The sequence below is a fragment of the Oculina patagonica genome, unplaced genomic scaffold, assembly GCF_052425735.1.
Source record: "Oculina patagonica isolate OP01 unplaced genomic scaffold, crgOcupat unplaced3, whole genome shotgun sequence".
NCBI lineage: Eukaryota > Metazoa > Cnidaria > Anthozoa > Scleractinia > Oculinidae > Oculina > Oculina patagonica.
The window spans coordinates 293518-306100 of record NW_027558145.1 but is presented as its reverse complement, the minus strand read 5'-3'; the positions used below and the strand labels follow the sequence as shown (position 1 = coordinate 306100).

The 12583-nt window shown below is 37.2% G+C and overlaps 1 long non-coding RNA gene across 1 annotated transcript; it reads right to left on the bottom strand.

Moving 5' to 3' along the window:
* Nucleotides 1-60: 60 nt before the first annotated feature.
* Nucleotides 61-7239, bottom strand: LOC144640407 (uncharacterized). Its single transcript, XR_013568353.1, has 4 exons — nucleotides 6488-7239; nucleotides 2787-5577; nucleotides 1748-2001; nucleotides 61-658 (listed from the first exon to the last, which is right to left on the bottom strand). It is a non-coding gene; the product is annotated as an uncharacterized LOC144640407 (long non-coding RNA).
* Between the last annotated feature and the right edge of the window lie 5344 nt (nucleotides 7240-12583).

Genomic DNA, 12583 nt, shown 5'->3' with positions numbered 1-12583 from the left:
GGGGGGCTTCTCCAGATAGTGGATCGTGACACTAATTCCAACAAGAAAACAAGGAAAGTTAAGGCTTGGATATTATTTTATTGACACACGTCATTTACTCATTATATTTTTGTTTCAAAATGTATTTTTTCATCTTGATTTAGTATTTGTACTGCGAGGAGAAATGTGTGCATCAAGTATTTTCCAACTGGTTACCTGATTTTTTTGTGCGCTGTTCATTATTTTGGTCATTATTTTAATGCATATCTGGTAAATTTATTGCAATTTCAGCTCAAGCCCATTTGGAAATCCAATCATGTGTACACGAGGAAGATCCAGGTAAAGTTATGTCAATTCACTGACTTATTGAAATAAATTAACTGACAGTTTAAGAGTGAGTGTGACAAGATCTTTAACTGTACTAAACAAAATGTAAAAGCATTCTCTGGTTTGCAAGAAAGTGTTAAAATATAACTAAACCTTTAGTTAGAATTTATTATTTAGCCAGAGAATACTTTTATGCATAATGAAACATATATGTTTTTGGCAAACTAATTGACATCTTGTTCTTCAATTTACTTCAGCACAAACAAGCATGGAAGTTATCCCCACAACTTCTCGACAGACTGAAAGTGATGTAACAGGTGAGCTGAGGACGTAGTCTTCAAATTCTTTTTCCCTGTAATTGGAAATTTAAAACACTTGTTATTGATGCTTAAGGGGTGCCTGGGGAAGGGGGATGGGGAAGAAGGGGCTTATACAAAACGTTTTGAGTCAACAAGGCACTTATCTAGTTAAATAACAAAGCTTGAATTTTCTCTTGTGTGGGTTTTGGGGGTTTTAATGGGGTTTTTGGGGTCGGGGAACCACATAAGTTGTAAAAACTTATGGAGGTTTATTGCAAGTTACATGTTGAAGGTGGTTGGGGGGGGGGGGAGTAAAAAATTCCACTGGGGGTGAGAGGGGTATGGTTGATTTTTGAGACTTCAAACTATACAATCTTTGTGACAAAGCTTCACTATAATAATGAATGCATTAAAATGATGAAAAAATTGGTTTTAAATCATTTTAATTCGTGTCTGATTCACTTCTTGCAATTTCAGCTCAGGCCAATTCACCAGTACACGAGGAAGTTGAAGGTAAAGTTTTGTCAAGTCACTGACTGACTGAGATAAATTAACTGACAGAATAAGTGTCAGTAGATCTTTAATTATTGTATTTTAAGCAAGAGCAAACTGAAAAAATAAAACGTAAAAGCAAAAGGTCAAGAATATACATCTTTAGTGTCTGTCACTTCCTTGAGTGCTTTATAACAGAACAAAGTACTGTCAAATCTGTTTTCTTTGTTTAACACTTATAATAAAGTTTTACAGGTGTGGAGAAATATATAGTAAACTTTGCTTCCTGAAATTTAGGGTACAGGATACTGAAAAACAGCTTGCATGTACGCATAAAAATTATTGCCTGCTTCCTTTCCAGAAAGTACTATTCAGCGCAAGGAGGTTCAGAAACGTAAGAGGCGTGTAGCAAGAAAAACAACAGCGCTGAAGGTAAGCAAGATATAGTTAAAATTGTTCAGAGGTTGACCTTAAATGTATTTGCACTTGCTATTTTTCAGTTTTTCACTCACAAATAGAAAACACATTAACATGAATTTCATAGCACTCAAAACATTGTGAACAGTATTTCAAAGTGACACTATTGACAGACTATTCTTTCACATTTCCATGTATTTTCTTAAATAACCACTTGGGTGAAAAACTGTTACCTTTGTGTTTCTTTATGTCACTGACCAGGTTCCAAGGACCCAAGTACAACAACAAGAGGAAATACCCGATCTTGATGCGTCACAAATCAAAAATCCAAGGTATCTTAAAGAGATGCTATCAAGAGCAAAATCACCATCGGCCAAGGCTGCAGTATATTTACAATATCTGTCCAACTGTCGGATCAATAGACATCACAATCCAGACACCATAATCACGTTTGGTCCTGACGATGTTACTCAACTGTCTAGGGACCCTGAAGGAGCAGATCAGGTACAATAAACATTAAATTTAAGGTCTTTTCTAGTATTGCATTGCCCATCCCTACTGCGCATAATTCCATGCATGATTAGCGTGCGCATAAAAAAAATGGCAGCTTTTTCTATATGCCTGGAACTCGCAAGATAGGTAAATCGCCATATTCTCAAAAAAGAAAGGTAATACTCAACATAGTAACTTTCTTTCGGTAGAATAAATATGGACCAATTCTCCGTGTGGAATAAGAAATAATCACCATCAACATGAATTTAACAAGCAATACACTGTAGTGACTATTTTCGTACCTATAACAAAATTCTCTATTTTGATTGGTTCTGCAAGCCCTTATTTGTTGCCTAATCAGTGCACAATGACGTGGGTGTCCAATTACAGGTAAACAATTTGAGCAACTTTAAATTGGATACCTGTAATTGGTCAAATATGCCATTTGCACATCAATCACACACATTTGACTGGGTTTTTTCTCGCTGTTTTTCTACTTTTTGTACACCCAATTGAATTATAACTTTTTCTCGCAAAAAGGTTCTCAAAGGCTCCCTAAACTCGAATTTTTTTGACACGATTAATTAGCATTCGCACCTCACGCCGTTCAATTCAGAGAGTATTCGTGCTCGTAATTTCAAATCGTCCTCGCGCTGCATGCTCGGCCGATTTTGAAATGACTCACCCAATTACTCCCTGAATTGTACTCCACTCAGTCCAATAACTATTACTAATCACAGTGATTTTATAAGGATTTATCAATACTACATGTAACTCTACCTTGCAATTCCTGTAGTTGTTGTCTTTTAATATACATTTAGTTGTATTATCCAACAGGCGCGGTCAAAATTACATCAGGCCCTGCAGCAAAGATTTCAGCTAGCCATCCAGCAATCATTTGAAATTGGCTACTTCCTATCTGCCTGTATAGATGAGCATCGCAAGTTAACAAGCCACCAAGATGAGGGACAGCGCCAGCGTGGAAGGCCAAGAGTGGCATCTCTTTTAGACATCCTAGACGGAATTGAGGATTTTGGCACCTCTGCCTCCTGTCTGCAAGACCAAATAATGTTGTATCAGACAGCATGCCATTTCCCTTTGCTCTGCTTCATTAACGAGCCCATGTCTCATCTGGTCACTGGTGAAGTACGAACTGCTGTTGCACATTTAGCTGACAGGATCCATCATGAGTGTAAAGTTCCAGATAACATGCACCAAGCTAACATCCTTGGAAATCTTTTCACATCTACAGTATCTAACACCCAGAGTCCACCCCTGTCTGATCCCATAAATTACCAAACAGTTACCCCTATTGATGGTGATGGGCTAGCAACAAACATAGATAGAAACAAGGCAAGGCCTCTTTTAGATGTAGATGTCATCTATGTACGTTTTCACGGAATTGATGCTCCGGAATTATCAGCAGTACACTTTTTCAAGACCAATGATTTAGATCACGTCTTTGTTAAGCGATTGGGTCATTTAAGTCTGTGCGCTGTACACTTTTTTTTCAGACTGTTTTTAATTCAAGGAAGTGCTGAACTTTGTGAAGAACTTGTTCAAGAAGGCTTTAGTCAACTCATTGATATCTACAAACGCCCGATCAAGGAATACTGGTTCAAATTTTCTTCACCAAGTGTAACAGAAGCTGAACAAACATACATCGATTATCTTGAAACACTAGTGAATGGGAAACCAGAAATGCGTGAGCGATTAATGTCACCATTTCACAACACAACAGCATCCCCTGCAAAACCTTTCCTGATTTCACTAAATGCCCTACTAGTCACCACTGGCTTTTGTCATGTCTTCACCAAGTACTCACAAGACAATCGTCTACTCGCCCTGCAAGGAGTTGCTAAAGGAAATAAGATAGGTCCACTATGGTGTGATGCAACAAGAAATTTTATCTATGGCGCTCAGTGTGATCCTTCTGAAGATGCAGTCCTTAGGCACTTCACTTTTGCATCAGCCGGTAATGCCACAACAGCTTACTATTCTGAAAAAATTCTTCCGTGGCATGAAAGGAAAGAAACTAAGCAACTGTGCTCTCTCAAAACAACACGCACAGAGGCGAATGCCAATTCAAGAAAAGCGTTTGCTGGGAGAGAACCCCACAGTGGCATGTATATCGACATAACTAGGTAAGTCCATTATTGTAAATCAATACGTTAAGTTAAGTGCCAGTGCTTAAACAAAGTTAAACTGCCTATAAAAGGGAATTAAATTTAATGAAAATAACAGCAAATCATCTGGTTTTTCCTTCTTTTCGGGTGGGCAGCATTGAATTTGGTGGATTTGCGTTGGGATAAAATCTATTTTTCAACACTATAGTTTAACTTTATCAGGCACTGGAGCACAACAGTATGTTGTCTGATAGGTTCAATTTCTATTACTTATTTCGTTTTTTCATTCTCAGATTAAATATTAACTAAAATGCCATGTAATGGAAATCAAAATCACTTTGTAAACAGATCGATATCAATCTTTGATATCAATCAATCAATCAATCAATCAATTAATGCGTTACTTGAAGTGGGTAATGCTAAAGTTTTGACCTAAAAAAAATAATCAGGTGGCTCTATTTAATTACATCTATTAAATAAATAAAGGATATTACACTTCCAGTAAAACACTTGCATCTACATAATAATAGATGATGTAACTGATTAAAGAAACGTCAACATATGAAAACCATAAACCATGAATGATGTGACAAAATGATCAATGGAAAAGTAAAAAAAAAACATGTCAGCATCTTTGCTGTTAAAAATGGGATAACGACAGTGCACTTATGCTGTCTACCCAAACTGGTATTCAGAATTATAATTTCTGTCCATGTTATTACATGGTTTATGCTTTTCCAGGAGACAAACTCTTGAAACTTAATCTGTACGCATGTCTTTACTTTATACAAAATAGGTCATCTGATGAAAGTGCACACTACAAACCCACCAAAACAGGAGAAGCATATTTGTTTGTAGACAAGAGTACTGTCGTTGGGGTTGGAGGTGTAGACACAGGACTTGGCTTGTACACGTACAAAACAATACCGAAAAATGTTTTTGTTTGTGCTTATGCGCCAACTGCGACCCTTAAAACCTCTCAACAAGACGGTGACTATGCTTTGGAGCTTACTATTGCCGGGGAATGTATTTCAGTAAATGGACAGGAGAATGCATTTGAGATTGGCCTTGGAATTTTCTGTAATGATGGTTCCTTTCCATTCAGTCTACTCCCAGAAAAGTTTTCACGCCTTGTTTCTCATAGAGTAAACTGTGAATTTGTGAAGAGAGACAACGAAGTCTGGATTAAATCATCAAGAGAGATTCAACCGAAGGAAGAGTTGCTTGTATGTTATTCATCGGATGGATCATATTGGAAATCTGTATTTTCCCCAAATCAGCTTCAAATGATTAAAGAGGCCCTTAGGCAATGTGGACCATCTCTCAGGGAAGCTGAAAATGCCGTGTCAATATTGACTGTCTGAGATGGTTCCAGACAAAAGGTAAACAACTCATTATGCTAAAGTAAGTAATTTTAAGCCCAGCAATGTTAATGAGGTTTAAACCTGTGGAAAGAAGTTTAAAGTAAGGTTATTTTCAGTGAGATACAGTAAAAATGTAAATTATGTTCGTCTTTTGTCATCGACCTTCCTCTTTTAATAGTCCTTGTATAAGGTTATAGACCCAATGCAAATATATTATGGTGGCTGTTAATTTTCGACTTCCAGAAGAATCATTCGTCAACAAAAATAAATTACTCTAACTTAAAGATAAAGTGACAGTGTATGAAGTTTAAAGGCCATACTATCATCTAATGGCTTGACCAAAAACACTCAAACTTTGTATTGTGGCATATTATTCCATATAAGTGTCACAATCACAGACAAAAGAAATGAATAAAATAAATATATGTTTATAGTGGTCATGCACTAAGCTTCGAGATAGCTACCTTATTGTTACTTATTTTCGCGGGTACTTAATTTCGCGAAAATGGAACAGGAATATTTCGCGAGACTTAATTTTCGCGATTTGGCCAAAAATACGTAATTAGCATAAAAAATACAATAGAAATCGTTTAGAATTAATTTTCGCGGGTCTTTAATTTCGCGATTTTTTGAAAATCGCGAAAATCGCGAAAATTAAGTCCCGCGAAAATAAGTAACAATAAGGTAGTTTACAGGCATGCCACTGAAACAGAGGAAACAAATAATTTTAAATAAACATAACAAGGTTAAAAATCCCAACTGGCAGGAGGCAGACCAGTTGGCGTGGTCGAGGATTTGAACTCGGGACAACCGAGAAACAAATCCAGCTAGTGGCAACCATTTTTGCATAAGGTCGTAATCTTAGGTAGAAATGTGTGTTAAGCTAAACGTTCTTGGCAGTTTCATTACTTCAGACCGTTTGCTTCAGTTTAACTGCACTTTTTAAAATAAGCTTCGTATAAATATATAGTTATACATCCGTAAATCTTACCTCATTGTCGAAAAATTACGTGCAGAAAAGTGCAAACCTTCACCATGTGCTTTCGAACAGTCTCTGATAACACTCGGGACGTTCCCGAAGCACTAGCTGCGGATTTTCGGCGGTCTACGAAAGACCGACTGATTATTATTGGATTGAATTTTGCCATTCTTGCCGGTAAAACTGTTGAAAAAGACAAAACGAAGATTTTGTGAGCATGCAAATCCCGGTCCCAAATCCCAGCGGTACTAAGTTATAACAAACACAGTGTCATGTTAATTCACTCAAATGATATTCCCACATGACAAACTTGGCTTTATAATCTCCACGATCTGACATAACAATCTTGCACAGAAGAAAGGAGAGCAAAAATCGAAGACAATTGACGCCGAAGGTAAGAGGGAGAGGCATTAGTGCATTTCTAGCATTGCAACGGAATATACGGCCATTTTGTTTGCGTATGACCGAGCGTTTTTTAGAACGATTCAAGAGAAGTACATACACCACGTCGCGCGAAAAAAATGTTGGTCATAAATAAATCTCTGCTAACCTGCATATATGTGTCAGTTGCAACTAAATTCGGCCTTTCGATGGTCCTGTCATAAATTTTGGTTAAGTTGACAAAACCAGCTGATCGACATGACTTGTCTATATTTCAGTACGGTATGTATTAAACGCAGTGAATAATGCAACATCATTTTCTTCCAGTCTCTACAGATGCTGTAAAAAGTTTATTGTAATGGAAGAATAGGCTTACCGAAAGTATTGCTTCGTTTATGTAATTTTTAAAATGACTCGGTCAGTACAAAATGCAGAACACAGATGAGTGTTGTTTAAATTTTATTATGCGATCTTTTCCGGGGGGGGGGGGGGTACTCCGGCTTTTAAATGACGGGGATTTGGGATGATCGAAGGGTTTTTTGGTTTGAAATTAATTTTCGATTCTGGGAATTTTTGGAATTGGAAAATTTGGCAAGTATTTTTTTGGGTGACTTGATTTAAATACAGGAATTTTTTGGGTTATGTTGGAAGACTAAGGGATTTTTTTGGGTCCTAAAATTTGCCTCCATTTGATCATCCCCATCATTTACCAGCCGGAGTACCCCCTAGGGATCTTTTACTCGCTTGACTGAGTGAGAGGGCTGTGGTGGCTTTAGGGTAAAATTAAGTTTAAGTTGAATGGTGGTTAAGCACTGTTCATATGATACGTATTGGAATATTGCATTTTCCAATGTAATCCACGGTTAACTTTGTAATACTCTCAAACCAAAATGTCAGAGACAAATGATTTAACAAATAAATATGCCGACAAAAAACATATCGATTGGAAAATTATATAGACCTCCGAATGATACATATAATTTATAAGCAATTTGAGGATAGGCTGTCTGCTATCCTACAAATAATAAATCGAGAAAATAAGAAATGTTACTTGATGGGAGATTTTAACATTGATCTATTAAAACTAGATCTAAATGACAATTCAAATACCATTTCTAAGCCAATTCAGGATAAAAAAATCAACAATGACTTTGATTGATAACATATCTACTAATACACTTGAAAGCAGTAACAGTGACTCTACTAATGATGTGTAATTTGAAATTCAAAAGAACAAATTATGAAAGATTATTATATCTAATTTTATGTTATTTCTTTTAGGCTTGTACATAAAGGTTGTGTTCATTGTAGAAATCAAATATTGTTTAACAGACAGTTAATACACTGCAGTAAAAAGGTAAGTCAGTGTACCTAAAAAAAATGGTAGTTTGCACTTCATTACCTTAATTATTAAAATTCTGTGCAAAAGAAGCGTCACGGATGTTACAGGAAAATCAACCAATACATGAGGATCAATGACTACATAGGCAAAAATTTCTGCGAAGTTTGAAATTCTAGTGGACTGTCTGCGAGCCACATTTATAAGTGTGTGGTGAAAGTTTGATTTTGTAATTAAACCTTAAACCATTATTTCTAACTGATGCAATGGGGAGACAAATTGTGTTGTCAGGGACGTTACACTCCAGTGTCATGGATGTTACACAGTCCCAGCAGCAGAACCAAAATGTCTTCTTATCGTAGTCACATTTAGTATGTAGCTTTAAAAAGTTTTGTTTTAACTTTTAAAATATGTTCTGACCAAGAAAACTTATTGCACCAGACAGTTTTTTTTTCCTCTTCAATAGTTTTTGTGGGTGAGATTATCTTGTTGCCCAACCTTTACTCTGAGTAAAGCTGAGCCATTAAAACTTAGAGGGCAGATAGAAGTTCAAAAAGTTTTTTCTTCCTCTGGGGTTTGTATTTTGACATAGTTATGTCATATGATGGAATGGTTATAAATGTGATCATTTCTGAATGGTCTTCATATTGCAAGCTAGTCTGCAGCTATTTTGGACGTTTGGATTTCTCTAAAACCATTCAAATTTGACTTTACAGTGATAAAAACTAACAAAACAGCATAAGATGGTTTGTGAATAACAAAGCATTGCATAAAAGCAGATAATTTTTTCTTTATAAAATCAGGCCAAAACATCAACAAACAAATTCTTTATTTAATGGCAGTTCACGGTTCACCAGGGTTAGAGGTAATGAGATCTGCTTCTCAATATCAGGGCCCAAAGGTCTACCTCTAACTGACTTGTCAGATCATCTTCCATTTTAACTAGGAAAATAACTCAAGTAAATAATTAAGAAACTTAAAATTGTCAGTGATAAAAGCATTGATGATCTTTGTCGTGAGCTCAGTAACAGTGACTTTACTGATGATGTGTAATTTGAAATTCAAAAGAACAAATTATGAAAGATTATTATATCTAATTTTATGTTATTTTCCTTTAGGATTGTACATAAAGGTTGTGTTCATTGTAGAAATCAAATATTGTTTAACAGACAGTTAATACACTGCAGTAAAAAGGTAAGTCAGTGTACCTAAAAAAATGGTAGTTTACACTTCATTATACCTTAATTATTAAAATTCTGTGCAAAAGAAGCGTCACGGACGTTACAGGAAAATCAACCACTACATGCGAGGATCAATGAGTACGTAGGCAAAAATTTGTGCAAATTTTGAAATTCTAGTGGACTGTCTGCGAGCCACATTTATAAGTGTGAGGTGAAAGTTTGATTTTGTAATTAAACCTTAAACCATTATTTCTCACTGATGCAATGGGGAGACAAATTGTGTTGTCAGGGACGTTACACTCCAGTGTCATGGATGTTACACAGTCCCAGCAGCAGAACCAAAATGTCTTCTTATCATAGTCACATTTAATACAAACCCCAGAGGAAGAAAAAACTTTTTGAACTTCTATCTGCCCTCTAAGTTTTAATGGCTCAACTTTACTCAGAGTAAAGGTTGGGCAACTAAATCTCACCCACCAAAACTATTGAAGAGGAAAACAAAACAGTGTGGTGCAATAAGTTTTCTTGGTCAGAACATATTTTAAAATTTAAAACAAAGCTTTTTAAAGCTACATATTAAATGTGACTACCATAAGAAGACATTTTGGTTCTGTTACAACTGTTACAAGTTTTAAAAACTTCTTTCATCCAATAACAGTTCAGTTTCTTATGTGGACACAAGCTTATTGCAGTGTGCATAATTTGTATTGATCAACACTTGTATGACTTGTATTAATTGTCTCTCCTGTGCCTAGGGCCGGCTAGTGATTGGTGGATATTTGGAGGTTGTTCCCCGTCCGGCCGTTCATAATGTGCAAGTGATCGTTTGTCCGTGTTGCTCTGCGGCTTAAACCGAAAAAACTCAGGTAAAACTGCCTTCTATTAACTAGACAGTAATCGTCCGAGAGTTGTTTGCAATTATGGCAGTCGCTTTAACTGGACTTGATCAAAGACAAGGTCAGTCATTTTGACTGCACAACCAGGGAAATCTGTGACCAGAGTTGAAGTCACTGACAGGTGCATTAATTTGCGCTACTGAGTTCAGTTGTAAGAAATTAAGAAACGGCTGATCGCACAAATTTCGACTGTTACAAGTTTTAAAAACTTCTTTCATCCAATAACAGTTCAGTTTCTTATGTGGACACAAGCTTATTGCAGTGTGCATAATTTGTATTGATCAACACTTGTATGACTTGTATTAATTGTCTCTCCTGTGCCTAGGGCCGGCTAGTGATTGGTGGATATTTGGAGGTTGTTCCCCGTCCGGCCGTTCATAATGTGCAAGTGATCGTTTGTCCGTGTTGCTCTGCGGCTTAAACCGAAAAAACTCAGGTAAAACTGCCTTCTATTAACTAGACAGTAATCGTCCGAGAGTTGTTTGCAATTATGGCAGTCGCTTTAACTGGACTTGATCAAAGACAAGGTCAGTCATTTTGACTGCACAACCAGGGAAATCTGTGACCAGAGTTGAAGTCACTGACAGGTGCATTAATTTGCGCTACTGAGTTCAGTTGTAAGAAATTAAGAAACGGCTGATCGCACAAATTTCGACTGTTACAAGTTTTAAAAACTTCTTTCGTCCAATAACAGTTCAGTTTCTTATGTGGACACAAGCTTATTGCAGTGTGCATAATTTGTATTGATCAACACTTGTATGACTTGTATTAATTGTCTCTCCTGTGCCTAGGGCCGGCTAGTGATTGGTGGATATTTGGAGGTTGTTCCCCGTCCGGCCGTTCATAATGTGCAAGTGATCGTTTGTCCGTGTTGCTCTGCGGCTTAAACCGAAAAAACTCAGGTAAAACTGCCTTCTATTAACTAGACAGTAATCGTCCGAGAGTTGTTTGCAATTATGGCAGTCGCTTTAACTGGACTTGATCAAAGACAAGGTCAGTCATTTTGACTGCACAACCAGGGAAATCTGTGACCAGAGTTGAAGTCACTGACAGGTGCATTAATTTGCGCTACTGAGTTCAGTTGTAAGAAATTAAGAAACGGCTGATCGCACAAATTTCGACTGTTACAAGTTTTAAAAACTTCTTTCATCCAATAACAGTTCAGTTTCTTATGTGGACACAAGCTTATTGCAGTGTGCATAATTTGTATTGATCAACACTTGTATGACTTGTATTAATTGTCTCTCCTGTGCCTAGGGCCGGCTAGTGATTGGTGGATATTTGGAGGTTGTTCCCCGTCCGGCCGTTCATAATGTGCAAGTGATCGTTTGTCCGTGTTGCTCTGCGGCTTAAACCGAAAAAACTCAGGTAAAACTGCCTTCTATTAACTAGACAGTAATCGTCCGAGAGTTGTTTGCAATTATGGCAGTCGCTTTAACTGGACTTGATCAAAGACAAGGTCAGTCATTTTGACTGCACAACCAGGGAAATCTGTGACCAGAGTTGAAGTCACTGACAGGTGCATTAATTTGCGCTACTGAGTTCAGTTGTAAGAAATTAAGAAACGGCTGATCGCACAAATTTCGACTGTTACAAGTTTTAAAAACTTCTTTCGTCCAATAACAGTTCAGTTTCTTATGTGGACACAAGCTTATTGCAGTGTGCATAATTTGTATTGATCAACACTTGTATGACTTGTATTAATTGTCTCTCCTGTGCCTAGGGCCGGCTAGTGATTGGTGGATATTTGGAGGTTGTTCCCCGTCCGGCCGTTCATAATGTGCAAGTGATCGTTTGTCCGTGTTGCTCTGCGGCTTAAACCGAAAAAACTCAGGTAAAACTGCCTTCTATTAACTAGACAGTAATCGTCCGAGAGTTGTTTGCAATTATGGCAGTCGCTTTAACTGGACTTGATCAAAGACAAGGTCAGTCATTTTGACTGCACAACCAGGGAAATCTGTGACCAGAGTTGAAGTCACTGACAGGTGCATTAATTTGCGCTACTGAGTTCAGTTGTAAGAAATTAAGAAACGGCTGATCGCACAAATTTCGACTGTTACAAGTTTTAAAAACTTCTTTCGTCCAATAACAGTTCAGTTTCTTATGTGGACACAAGCTTATTGCAGTGTGCATAATTTGTATTGATCAACACTTGTATGACTTGTATTAATTGTCTCTCCTGTGCCTAGGGCCGGCTAGTGATTGGTGGATATTTGGAGGTTGTTCCCCGTCCGGCCGTTCATAATGTGCAAGTGATCGTTTGTCCGTGTTGCTCTGCGGCTTAAACCGAAAAAACTCAGGTAAAACTGCC